Here is a 15229-nt window from a genome sequence, read left to right as displayed (position 1 = left end):
AGAATACACTGACAATATAGATCCTGCCAAAAACCCATCATTAAGATTTAACCGATCTAGATATAATTTGTACTTCTGCAAACAAATGAATCTCATATTCCATACAACTGAAAACAATAAAAATAAAGCATAAACAATATCTACCGTCACCAATTTTATATCAAATCCCATTGGATCCATTGCATGTGTTTAATCGTGCAATTCATCATGACTTAGCCCATGTATGACAAGAAGCTATTATGAAAGAGGAAAAAAGACACTAAAACCTTGTCAGTCAATTTCGAAGTGAAAAGATTATTACCTTTTTAATTCTGCCTCTCACGCTCATGTCCCATTTGCCATTGTAATATTAAATTCTGACCGGTAAATTACTTGTCGAGGACAGTTTTCCAACCCTCATCATAACTAACAAAGTCTTTTCTTTTCCTTTTGCAAAATACACTAATTGCTGCAAGTAACTTACATCAGCTTTGTACCACTTTGCAAAAATATTGAATGGATGTTAACTGTGACATTGTAAGAACATCATATTGGTAGGTTACAAATTGTAAAGTAAAATAATGAATGTAGTTTTTATCCTGTAAGTAGGAGAGGCTAAGTTGGAGAGTAGTAGTAGTAGGAGACAAGGAGAGTAGGAGCGTAGGAGAGTAAGTAGGAGAGTAGGAGAGTAAGTAAGAGAGGCTAACCCTGACAAGTTCAATCTCTTTTTCAAACAAATCATCACAACGTGGCATGCGTGCTGCCTTTATATCTGAACTGTTTTCAGTCAAGAAGTTCAATAACTTCTAATGAGTATTTTCAGTGAAAAGGACATCCGGCTCTTTCCGAACTGTCTTGGCTATAGAATAACAGTATCTTGGGCATCAACACATTATTTATATCGTTTGAACTTGACATATCTGCATCATCAACCAATTCCTCTTGTCAGGATATCAAAAAGTCCAGAATAATGAAATTAAACTAATTAATTAAATATATAATGATATCAATCAACCGAAAGGCAATATTTCTGCTTGAAGAAGAAGTCAATGGAACATTGATTGAAGTATGCCAACCATTGTGGAAAGCCAGTAGAAGCTGACATTTCAGGCCTTTGTAGGAGCAAACAAGGGAGATCTGATAGGAGCAATGGTTTATATTGAGTGGGAATGAGCCAGAGTCGCATGCGTCTGAGTGAGGGCAGGTGTAAGGAGGTGAGAATTAGACCTGGAGGTGAGAATGACTCAATTTTATAGGGAGGGTCACATTTCATGGATTAAAAGTCAATGGGGACTGGGAGAAATGGGAAAATATTAGGAAACAAACCAAAACGATATGTAATAAAAATTATAATAAAAAACTGAAAGATAAAAAGGAGAGAGAAAAAGGGGAGTAAATGAGAAGAGGAAAGATGAAGAAAAAGAAAAAGGGGATATAAGAAGAAATGGGGAGACAAAAAGAAGAAGAAAAGGAAGCCAGGGGGGAGGAGGGGAAAAGTGAGCTTTTTTTTGTATACAGTCACGTGAAAAAGTAAGTACACCCCATGTAAAGTTGACATTTTCAGCATATTTCAACATACAGCTATTTGATCTTCATTTCAACAATATTGATAGATAAAGGTGATATAATACAACTATCATGAAACATTTACATTTTGTAGTCCATTGTATAATTTAAATAAACATAAATGCAAATTTTGCATGTGGAAAAAGTAAGTACACCCCGACATTTATCACTACTTCAAATACATAAAATTAGAATCAGGTGCACCAGCTCAGGTGCAAATGATTAGAACATCATTAGAGAGGATCTTGGAGGAACCTGTCTTATTTAAACCTCAGACATTTAGTTTGGTTTGCTATTTGTTGTTGAAGTGTGTGGCATCACCATGCCTAGCTAAATCAAAAGAGCTCTCTGAGAACTTCAGAAAGAAGGTTATAGATGCATACGAGTCTGGGGAGGGATTTAAAAAGATCTCCAAACAATTTGAAATCAATCATTCGACTGTCCGGAAGATCATCTACAAGTGGAGAAGATTCCAAACAACTGCCAACTTGTTCAGGCCAGGCCGCCCCAGCAGGTTCAGCCAGAGAGCAGACCGCAATATGCTGAAAGAAGTCTCTAAGAACCCCAGAATGTCATCACGGGACCTACAGGTAGCTCTTGCCACTGTTGATGTCAAAGTGCACGAGTCCACCATTAGAAAGAGGCTGCACAAATTTGATCTACATGGCAGGTGTGCCAGGAGGAAACCTTTGCTGTCCAGAAAGAACATCAGGGCAAGACTAAAATTTGCCAATGAAACCCTAGGCAAAACCAGCACTTCTGGAACAATGTGCTCTGGACAGATGAGTCAAAGGTGGAGCTATTTGGCCACAGTACCAGAAGACATGTTTGGCGAAAACCAAAGACAGCATTTGACCACAAGAACCTGATACCAACTGTAAAACATGGTGGTGGAAATATTATGATTTGGGGCAGCTTTGCTGCATCAGGGCCTGGGCAGCTCACCATCATAGAATCCACGATGAATTCTTCATTGTACCAGAGGATGCTTGAGGATAATGTGAGGCCATCTGTCGGAAGTTGAAGCTCAACCGAAGGTGGACCTTGCAACATGACAATGACCCTAAACATATCAGTAAATCCACCAAGGAATGGCTGAAAAGAAATAAATGGAGGGTTCTGGAATGGCCAAGTCAAAGCCCGGATCTAAATCCCATCGAGATGTTGTGGGGGGATTTGAAAGGAGCTGTGCATGCAAGAAACCCCTCAAACATCGCACAGCTGAAAGAATTCTGTTTGGAGAAGTGGGCAAAAATTTCTCCCTGTCGATGTCAGAGACTGGTAGACAGTTATAAGAAACGCCTACTTGAGGTTGTTTCTGCGAAAGGGGGCAATACCACCTATTAGAGCCAAGGGTGTACTTACTTTTTCCACAGGCGAAATTGCATTTATGTTTATTTAAATTATACAATGGACTACAAAATGTAAATGTTTCATGATATTTGTTATATTATATCACCTTTACCTATCAATATTGTTGAAATGAAGATCAAATAGCTGTATGTTGAAATATGTTGAAAAAGTCAAAACTTTACATGGGGTGTACTTACTTTTTTACGTGACTGTACAAGATCGAGTCTCGTGTAAAAGCTGACATTAATCACAAAAAGACAAACCGACACATAAAACATAAGATAAAGGGAGCGGGAGACAAAATGGGGAGAGAGAGGGGAAGCACACAAGGACAACATTTGAGAGCAGGGACATCGGGAGATCTGTGGGAGGAAGAGAGCTTGGGGCGGGAGGCACGTGACGGGGAGGGAGGGTGGGAGAGGTATAAAACACATGGACACTGCTAGGACTTCCAGCAAAGAAGTCTGAGTTTCAAAAAGTGGATCTGGGGTGAATTAACAGGGGTAGAAAAGATCAAGGTTTTGAATCAAGGTTCAGAGCTTGAGGGAAGAGACAAAAAAAGAGAAGAGGGAGGATAGATAAAACAAACTAAAGTTAATAAAAGAGAAAACAGATGTCGGGAAAGGATTGATAAGATGCGAGAGATGGGAGATCAAACTCCACAAAAAGTGCTCGCTGATACCTTGGGGAGCCGATCGTGTATACAGTGTAATGCTTTACTATTTGTGGGTAAAATATTGACGGAAAGAGAGTGGAAATCATATGTGTGGTAAAATTGCCTGCTCAGTCAGGGTCGCCCAGATAGCTCAGACGGCAGAGCATTGGTACGGTTCACCAGGATTCCTGATCTGAGCATGTAATTTTCGCACATATATCAATGTAATTATTTAATCCTGTTCATTAATCTAATTGCTTCACTACGCCCCCAGTGGTTTTTATAATAGAGGACATGGATTTGTCCCCCCCCCCCCCCCCCCCATTGGAGGAAGACCCTCTCGTGTTCAGGCCATTGGTGCACCTATGGTTGGCAGCGAGTGGCCCGGAAGCATTGATGGAAAGAGAGTGGCAATCATATGTGTGAGAAAATTACATGCTTAGTCAGGGCTGCCCAGATAGCTCAGATGGCAGAGCACTAGTATGGTTTTCCAGAGGACCTGGGTTCGATTCCTGGTCTGGGCATTTAATTATATAATCCTGTTCATTAATCTAATAAGGTATTCAATGAAAACATTTATGGCTGGTATACCTCTTCACTGATGATGTCATCATTATGATGGTTTTGTTCCCCCATTGGGAGTACTTGACAATACAAACAACAACAACAACATGCATTTTAAGGCCATTTTCCCTGCTCGAGCAGGAGTTAGCCTTGCGGTCCCCATGACAATCTTTTCCATTTTGCCCTATTTTCTGCATCTCTCCTTGTTAACCCCCTTGCCCGCATTTCTTCTTCCACCATCTTTAGCCAAGTCTTTCTCGGTCTTCCCCGTTGTTACGTGGTCCCCTCGGTGAATACCTGGTCTCGGTGACCCCCGGACCGTGAGAGGAACTTCGCCAGAAAGCTGTATTAAATATGCGCTTTCGCCACGCAATCCATATGAATTTCACCCCAGGAGACAACTGACGTTCAAGGATATATTTCAATGGGAATGACCATACAATTGCAATGACACAACCACGGAGATTTTCCCCGAGCAATCAACCATATACAACCATCAACGATTCCCAATTCACAAGCACTTTCCTATGAGTAAGATGGCCGTCTTATATACGTGTGTCCCGGTGAGTACTCACGACACCCTTTTGGTCTCGGTCCCGCACAATGTCTCTGGGCCCCTCCTGACCAAGATGATGGTCGCCGTCACCGCACTCGGGCGGTAGAACGAACCCCGGGTGGACGTTTTTCCACCGGGCAGATATCGTACCAGGCACCGAGGCTGCAGCCCCTCGTGGCCACGCGAAGCGGATACGGTAGAGCAAACCAAACCCCACGCCGCTTGCAAGGCGCGTTAGGCCCCAACGTGCGACCCGCACGCGTCTGTTTGGATGGTGCCGCGAACGAGGCCAGACGCGGGTTCGATGCACGGCCCCACGTCAACTTGACGTCTCCACCGGGCCGGTACACGTTCCGGTAATTCCTCTCGCCAGACAGGCTTCGGAACGCCGCTGTTTCACGCAGCGCAAGGTCGATCCCACCTTTTGTCGGAGCGGGGCGAGGAAGAATAATACTCGTCCTTTTTTCCTCGTGTCTTTTCCTCTTCCGTTTCCGGTCACTTCCGTTTCCGGCCACTCCCTCAGAAGGGCTCCTGACCCTCCAACCACAACAACTACACAACAACTTAATATACTACACACGGATAAGCAAAGACCTGAATGGTAATTCACATACATTCACATAAATATGTAACACCCGTCCTCTACTTCCTTCTACATTCATTTCCATCACTCTTCTCAACCAGTCACTTTCATCCTTCCTCAACACATGACCAAACCATCTTAACCTGTTCCTCTTCACAGCATCAATCACAGGCTCTATTCCCATCATTTTTCGCAATTCATCATTTGTCTTCCTCTCTCTCAACGATACTCCGCACATCCACCGAACCATTCGCATTTCGACCCTTTCCAACCTCCGTTGCTGCTCTACGTTCATTACCCATGTCTCGCTCCCATAAATCATAACACTTCTCACACATGCAGCATACACCTTTCCCTTCAGCTTCAACGACACTCCCCTCCTCATCAGCACGCCACTCAGTTCCCGAAACTTCTTCCATGCACATCTCACTCGAGCAACCGTTGCCGAGTCTGATCCACCTTCTCCATTCAGCATGTCTCCGAGGTAGCAAAATGTTTTCACACCTTCCAGCTTCACGCCATCTCCAAGATCCAACTCAACATTTCCTCCATGTGCAGCTCCCTCTGTGCACACCTTACATTTGAATGTAGCTGCCACACTGGTTAATGACCCTCTCAGACCACAACATTTTTGATGAACCCACTCAGCGCACATTGTACATTGAATGGAGTTCACTCCGACACCCTTCCTGCACACAGCACAGGGCCACTTCCCAGTTATTTCCACCTCAGCACATGCTTTACCACTTGCCATCACCTTCGTCTTTCCGACATTAACCTTCAGACCTTTTGTCTCCATACATTCCTTCCACTTGTTCATCTTTTCCTTCAATCCATCCATACTTTCCGCAATCAACACCAGATCATCTGCATACAACAACTCCCACGGTAAACCCTCCTTTACGTTCTGAGCCAGCACCTCCATCACAGCTACAAATAGTAGTGGACTTAGTACCGACCCCTGATGCACTCCCACCTTCACCTCAAACTCACCACTGTTCCCGTCCTTCATCCTTACAGCTGTGCGTGCTCTTTTGTACATTGCCATCACTACTCTGATCAACCATTCCTCCACTCCTAACTTCCTCATTGCCCATGTCAATACTTTGCGTGGAACCATGTCGAATGCTTTCTCCAGATCAACAAACCCAAGAAACAACTTCTTCCTCTTCTCCATGTACTTCTCCTGCAACTGCCTCACAATAAAAAGCGCGTCTGTCGTTCCTCTTCCTGGCATAAATCCAAACTGCATTTCGTCGATCTTCGCTTTCTTCCTTATCCGCCTCTCCAACACCCTTTCCAATACCTTCATTCCATGCTCCAATAACTTTATCGCTCGGTACGAGCCTCACTCTAGAGGGTCACCTTTCCCCTTATATAGAGGGACGAGGGTACTCAGTTCCCAATCCACTGGAATGCTGCCTTCTTTCACTGCCAGATTACAGATCTCTGTCATTCTCTTCACACCCCAACTTCCTGCTGCCTTCAACATATCTCCCACAACTCCCGTCGGCCCTCTTGCTTTTCTACTCTTCATTGCTTTTATCGCTTCCTCAACTTCCTTCTCAGTTATCTTCTCTGCCGGTCCTAAAACTGGGTTACTCTCAATGTTGCCATCCCATTCATTCTCTGTATTCAACAGCATTTCCATATCTCTTTTCCATCTTCCTTTAATTCCATCTGGGTCCACAACGATTTGTCCCACTTCATCCTTCAAGCAACTCACCCCAATCACATCACACCTCTCTGTCGCTATCTGCTTTGCAATCCTGAATACTGCTCTCTGACCCTCTTCCGAATCCAAGCGTTCTCCGAACATTTTCCTGCATGCCTCCTGCGCCTTTGCTACCTCTTTCTTTGCAGCCTTCCTGGCTGCCTTATAACTTTCATGCTCTGCTGTTTCTGCTCCCGTACCCTTCGCCTTCTGCCACTCCTTGAAGTTCTTCCTCTTCTCATCAATCCTCTTTCCAACTTCATCATCCCACCACCATGTTTCCGAGTGCCTCGGTGGTCCTTTTGTCCATCCACATACCTCACCAACGGCTCCCAACAGACTAGCTTTCATTGACATCCAACCACTTTCAAGCTCAACCACATCATCCTCTACCCTACTCAGCCTCTCTTTTAATGCCTCCCTTACTGTCACCTCTTTCAACCTCCACACCTTCATTCTCGGTTGGTTCTTCACCCGCCGAGCTCTCCTCGCACCTTTCACCCTTATGTCGCAGACAACCAAGTGGTGCTGTGAAACAGCCTCCTCCCCCGGGATCACCTTTCTGTCCCGGAGGTGCCCCCTATCTCGCCTACGCACCATCAGGTCGTCAACGGTCGTCGTCGACCCACCTGACGTGTATGTAACAAGCTTATTATCCTCTTTCTGGAACTGTGTATTACAAATCAACAAATCAGCAAACTCCAAAATCCTTTCACCTTCTCCATTTCTCACACCATACCCGTAACCCCCATGAACTCCCTCAAAACCATCCATACTCCTTCCCACATGTCCATTTAGGTCTCATCCTACCACAACAACTTCCTCATCTTTCACGTTTTCCATCAGCTTCGCTATCGCACACCAGAACTTGTCCTTCTCTTCATCGCTCCGACCAACCTGCGGAGCATATCCCGAGATGACGTTCACCAAGAGCTTTCCAATCATCATTTTCACCATCATCAACCTATCACTCACTCTAGTCACACTCACTACACTGTCTACACACTCCTCAGAAAACAGGACACCAACACCATTCACGCCCTCCAGGCACCCTTGCCACACAAACTTGTATTTCTGTCCCTGCCTACCCTTCACCATTCTCACACCACTTCCCTTCCATCTCGTCTCTTGCACACAACATATGTCCACTCTTCTTCTGACCAAGACTTCCACCACTTCTCCTGATCTCCCTGTCATTGTCCCTACATTCCATGTCCCAAACCTCAGAAAACGATCTCCACTTCGGGCTGTACCCTGCCCATATGTTGTTTTAATTGTCATGGTTCTCTTTTTGAGGCAATTTCTTTTTATGGCCGGATGCCCTTCCTGATGCCAACCCTCTTAGTCGTCTCTTACGACACGCAGGGATACGGTGTACCTATTCTAAATTCAGGGCACACACTTGGAAACGTTTAAAACATGGAAATTCTGGGGGGGGGGGGGGGAGGCACCACGGCCGCGTGGGCCCCGCCAACACTACGCCGTGTTCGCCTGGTCAGCATCACGGCGGCCCAGTCAGCACCACACCACGTTTGCCCGGTCAGCACCACGGCGGCCCGGTCAGCAGTACTTGACAGTACAGTCAGAGTACTTGACAATGTGCCAAGTTTAAAAAAAATTCCATTCAGCAGTTTCCAAGAAATATATTTTTTATTATTTGTGTTTAATCCAAGATGGCTGACATATCACGTGACCTATGATGTCACAATTATCATAAAAACACTGCATTGGGTGTAACTCCTACCCTGAAAGTTTTGTCTTCCATCGGACATATGGTTGCTGAGAAAAACGAGGTTTAACCCTTACGGACGGATGGACAACCCAAAACCAGAATGCCTCCAGCCACCTTCAGGGGTGGAGGCATTAACATATCCTTATCCCGGACATTGTTTATCGGGGTTTCTGCATATGTGCGCCATTCTGGAATGGATTACATCATTTTGAAAATCCCATATTGTCATTGGTGCTTAAATTGAGAAAAATACTGGAGACTTCAATGTAGCTGAACAAATGTCAGGGAAAGTTGAAGTGTCAAGCAACTGACTAATCGGAGAGGTTTTTGCTGTTGATGCATACCTGGAGCGAGTGTTCATGGGAGCGATCAACTAGTCTTTTGTTGGAGAACAATTTGTGTACATAAACAAAGCCATGTCCACTCATTGACCACTTGTAAAAATTTAATCACACTGGGAAAAATACTCATTCGGTTACCACAGAAATACATAGTTTAGCCAACTCACACAGCACAAGGACCCCGAGTCGAAACGAGTATTCTTTCTCGATTCAGCTGTTTCTGCTTCATGTATAGTAATTCAAGACAATAGGAGAAGATTTGGTTGGGTCCTCACAGTGGGAGGGGGTAGGGGAGAGGAGATCGGGGGACGAGGGATTCTGATAAGGGATTAAGGAGGGGTAGGTCGAAGGATGAGGAATTACTGATAAGAAAGTAGGGAGTGGGGAGGAGATAGATCGGAGGATGAGGGATCCTTGATTAAGCAGTTATCTTCTCAGTGGGTCACTTGATGAGAGAAGTTTGTCTTTGTACAACAAAGCTTTCACAGATCTTATCCCCAAATTAGTATGTACACAGGACTGCAAATGACAAATATGTATATCTTTCCATCACAAAGGGAGCTCTTGAGTCAACGAGAGTCTGAGTTATACTCTTAAATTCCTAAGCTTGATTAAATGCAATACATACAAGTCAGGGGACGACGATGGTTCACGAGCGAGCGGTATTCAATGACAAAGGATGGACTACTTTGAAATGGCCGTCCTATGTGACCTTTAAAAGTCAAAACCGACATAGAAAATATATAAATAGGAATGTATTAACTATTATCTGTTATGAGGTTAGTTAGCTACACAATACCGAAAATTCGGTTCGATTCCGACAACTTTGAAAATTTGACCTTTGTGACCTTCAAAGGTCAAAGGTCGAAGATTCTGAAATTTGTTGGAAAACTTGTATTTCATGATGTATGTGATAATATAAGATCATGTACGACATTTCACCCTATCAGGAAGCGAACAATGTAATAAAACCATCAAAAATCGACTTTTCTAAATTTCGTGACCTTGTGACCTTGACCTTGGGGCGAAAATGAAAAATCGAGCTCCGTGGGGCTAGACACATGACATTGGCCTAAGCAAATACCGAAACCCCTGTCAGATTCCACCAAACCCCTCGGAGAAGATGTAGCTTGAACTTGATTACCCCCTAAAAAGACATCTTTTTCGGGTGTGGCTCCGCCCACAATGGGCGCAATACGACCACTCTACGCAGGACACAATTAGATCATGATATCAACCTCCCACCCAAGTTTCATCAAGATCGGATGATATCATCGGGTAGTTATGCTGCAGACAAACAGAGACACACACAGACAGACGCACACACATGACGAATATAGTGGTCACTTGATAACTCGTGAACCAACAAGTAATTGTATTAAGAACCTCACATACACAATAATAACACTATTAAATAAAGTACAATGAAAATGTCACTTGCATCAAATGAACAATACATATGATGGTACCATCATTCCCCAATGCTCTCAAAGCAATGAACTCACGATACGCCAACCGTGAGTAGAATTCAACATTCCCCAAAGTCCGTGCACGAATCTCCACGCGGGGTGAAGGTCGAGGTCATGCAGAACGGCAAAACAACAGGCAAAACAACATGCAAAACAACATGCAAAACAACAGGCAAAACAACATGCAAAACAACAGGCGCGACTGTGGATGAGGAGTTATGCATAATGCAGTGAGAGGTCGATATGGGAATTGAGCCGATAGGTAAACCAACGGCAATACACACGATGAGGTTGATATGGAAATCCCAACCGCAAAACAAGATGCACCACGCGGACAGCCTCTTCTTCCTCGAGGACAAAATGGCGTATAGGCCTGTAATGGAGGCGCTTGATTTCTCCAACGATGACTCACACTTGGTGATAAACCTGAGACAGGTTTAATTGCACTCACAATATAGGACGATGTCGCGCAATCCCTTTCACGGGAAACCTCAACTTATTCGTGACCAATATATAAAAACAAGTCCGCTCGCAGCCTCGACATGCCTCACAGCTCTCTCCTCCGCTCTCTCCTCCTCTCTCTGCCCATATCGATCTCTCTTCTTCTGGTCTCTTTGCCACGTTTTCCTTTTTCCTTCACAAACATTTATTTTCACTTTTTACAAAAGACATCTCCATTTCACACAAAAATCTTAACAACAATATTACCTGACACTAAAAATCCTACAAGTCTATAATAACAAAAAAGGCGGAAGTGACGGATCTGTAACAATTGGAATGCCCACGATAACTCACTTACTTAGAAGTTTTATAGTTCTACACTTTACTTTGTTTCACCAATGTAAGAAAGAATGTAATCGCTAATTTCAGCACAAAAGCCTGCATGGGTGGCAAATAAGTCAAAAGAAATAGGAAATAAAATACCTAAAATGGTGACTTATCTGTCGTGGAGGGAAGAGAACCTAACATATTGGGCCTTCCCCTTCGACGGAGCAAACAAAAAAGGAAATTGGGCGGGTGTTAGTGAAAACAGACTTTTGCAAATGACATCATCACTGACGTTCTTGGAATTGGAGACGCTTATTGGACAGATGTTTGCACGTCATGTGTGAAGCATTGCTCATGGTTAAAGGTCATGAGTGATGTGTCAGTGGAGAGGAGAAGAAGATTAAGAATAAGAAGAGGATTCACAAGAATAAGAGAAGGAAATGAGATAGAATGAAAGACAAAAAGGGGAGGAACAGAGGAAGAGGTGGGAGAGAGTTGGAGAGTGGAGAGAGTGATAGGGTTGTAGAGGGGAGTAGGGGTGTAGAGTTGAGTATGATGGTGTACAGAGGAGTAGGGGGTTGTAGAGGGGAGTAGGGGATGTTATACCAACATCCCAACAGTCTTGCAATCGAAAGATTATCCAAATAAACTTGCAGGACGACACAGAATCGACTTCCATCTTCTCTCAACCATCTCTCTTTTCATTGAAACAAGAAGAAACTTTGCGAAATTTTCTGGGTAAAGGCACACTACCTTATATTCTAGCACCTGAACATTCAAATGCCTGCACAGTCGTTGCAATACCTGCGACTTCATCAACCCCACCACAACAATATCAGATCCTAAGTACCTACACAATTAATATCAAGGATAATTGTACTTGTACCACCTCCAATGCAATCTACTGTTTCATGTTCACTTTCCAATAAATTCATTATACATTGGTGAAGCTGGACGATGGCTTGGAGACCGCTTTAAAGAGCACCTATATGATGTTAGATATATGTCTGTTTGTGGTTTGATACTGTATGTGGTTTGATACTATTGAACTATTCATTACCATTCATTATATGTGATAAACTATTCATTATATGTCTGTTTGTGGTTTGACACTCCACCATAGAAGCGATGACTCCCAGAAACTCAAAGAAAAGTAGTTCATCCATAAACTTGGAACATCAGTAACAAACGGCCTGAATGAATATTTTTCGTTCTACTAGTCACCGTGTCCATTCAGGCTTATCCTTCATCCCTCTCTTCTTCCACTTTTTCCGTCCATTTCATTCTTCCTTCCTCATTTTCCGCTTACTTTTCCCCACACCCTTCTTCCCCCTCTACATCCCCAAACCCCTCTTAACCATTGAGAGATACGGCCACAAACTATATATAGCATGATATCTCAAAAAGTTGTGAACGGATTTGGATGAAACTTGGTGGACAAAGCTCTGTACCAAGTTTCGTCCAAATCCATCGATAACATTTTTCAGATATCGTGCTAAGTATGAGTTTTATCCCAATAACTCAATGGTGAAGAATCACTTTATAAAAAAATTCTCCGATTCGGAGCTGTATTAGAATCTTCACCAAAATTGAAATAAATTCTTCCTTGTAACACACCCGACCTGTCCACCAAGTTTCGTCCAAAACCGTCCACAACTTTTTGAGATATCCTGTCAACATACAGACAAGAAAAAAAAGTTGCCATTGATACATAAAATTGCCTGTTTCATTAAGATTCAAATTGACGATCTTAATCAAAGCTCAAGTCAATCGGATGAAAATTGATGATTTTTCAGATGAAAATTGATGATATTAGAAGTTTGACCCAGAGCTGACCTTTGACCTTTTGACCTCAAAAATAGTTGGTTTCTCAATTCAGTGATGCACTATGTAATTGCTATTTAATTTTCAAGTTAATAGGATGAAAAGTGATGATTTTTCAGATGAAAATGGATTTTATTAATTTGACCTGGAGTTAACCTTTCACCTTTTGACCTCAAGATAGTTGGTTTCCTAATTTAGTAACTCAATATGCAAATGTTGTTCAATTTTCAAGTCAATCAGATGAAAAATGACAATTTTAGGAATTTGGCCTCAAGATGAACCTTTGACTTCAAAATCAATATGCTCCTTCATTATGACCAGTTCTACCATCTGGTGAAGTTTCGTGAAGATCAGTCTAAAATTGTGATCTGTGGGCGATTGACAGACAGAATAACGCACAAGACCAACCAATATACTTGAAAAATCTTCGATTTTGCAAGTAATAACAATCTTTAATTAAAATTGCGAGCAGTGATGATCCAGGGACCAAGATGCAAAATCCTAAATGGACAAGTGTGCGCCAGAGTCATTGACAACGACAGCCCGGATCCGATTGTTTAAAGTTTGAAGTGAATCGATCGAAAAATGAAGGAGGAGATGCATTTTAAAGGTTTTCAAAAAATCAAAAATGGCCGCCATGTCACGTGACATATGACGTCATATATAGGATATGTATCCAATCACATAGCGTACTATAAGTCGTCAAAATTTCAACTCAATCGATCAAAAAATGAAGGAGGAGATGCATATTAAAGGTTTGCATTAAATTAATTATGGCCACCAGGTCACATGACCTATGACGTCATATTTAGGATATGGATCCAATCGAATGATATACTATAAGTGGTCAAAGTTCCAACTCAATCGATCGAAAAATAAAGACAGAGATGCATTTTAAATGTTTGCAAAAAATCCAACATGGCCGCCGTGTCACGTGTCCGCCATATTTATGTTATGTATCCAATCACGTGGCGTACTATAAGTGGTCAAAGTTTCCACTCAATCGATATAAAAATGAAAGCAGGAATGCATTTTAAAGATTTGCATGAAATCCAATATGGCCACCAGGTCACATGACCTATAATGTCATATTTAGGATATGCATCCAATCAAGTGACATTCTCTAATTGGTCAAGGTTTCAAGTTCATCTGACTTATGGTTTGGCCTGTAGGTCGATACAACATGGAATCAGAATAATAATAATAATCTTAGCAATTTCAAAAGGGTACCCATGGTCTCCTAACTATAGTGATAGGCCAGATCTGGATTTGGACCTGAACCAAAATCCAATCACATGGTTATTGTCTCCTAACTAACTCATTGCCTAAGTTTAGTCATAACTCGTCCACAACTTTTTTTAATATCATCTAATATATATCGCTTTTCATCCGATTTCTCAATGGTGAGAGGAACCAATTAAGGAATTAAATAATTCTCGTATTTGAATCATACTCAGATTTTTACCAAAATCGAATCGATTCGTCCTTGTCACACACCCAATCGGTCCACCAAGTTTCGTCCAAATCCGTCCATAACTTTTGGAGATATCCTGCTGTATGTCGGTTTTAGCCCTATCAATGGTGAAGAATCACTCAAAGAATGCTCTGATCCGGATTCGAATCTTCACCAAAATGGAATAAAGTCCTCCTCGTCACACACCCAACCTGTCCACCAAGTTTCGTCCAAATCCGTCCACAATGTTTTGAGATCTCCTGCTATGTATAGTTTTTGGCCCTATCTCCCATCGTTGAAGAATCACTTAAAAAAATTAAATAACTCTCATATTCGAATCCATATTCAGATCATAACCAAAATTGAATCGATTCGTCCATGTCACACACACAATCTGTCGAACAAGTTTCGTCCAAATCCATCCATAACTTTTTGAGATATTCTGCTATGTATTGTTTTTGGCCCTATCTCCCAATGGTGAAGAATCACTTAAAAAAATTAAATAACTCTCATATTCGAATCCATATTCAGATCATAACCAAAATTTAATCGATTCGTCCTTGTCACACACACAATCTGTCGAAAAAGTTTCGTCCAAATCCATCCATAACTTTTTGAGATATTCTGCTATGTATTGTTTTTGGCCCGATCTCCCAATGGTGAAGATTCACT

Source organism: Myxine glutinosa, chromosome 4, assembly GCF_964187855.1.
Source record: "Myxine glutinosa chromosome 4, kmMyxGlut1.1, whole genome shotgun sequence".
In the NCBI taxonomy this organism is placed as follows: Eukaryota; Metazoa; Chordata; class Myxini; order Myxiniformes; family Myxinidae; genus Myxine; species Myxine glutinosa.
Note: the sequence above shows the minus strand (reverse complement) of the source record.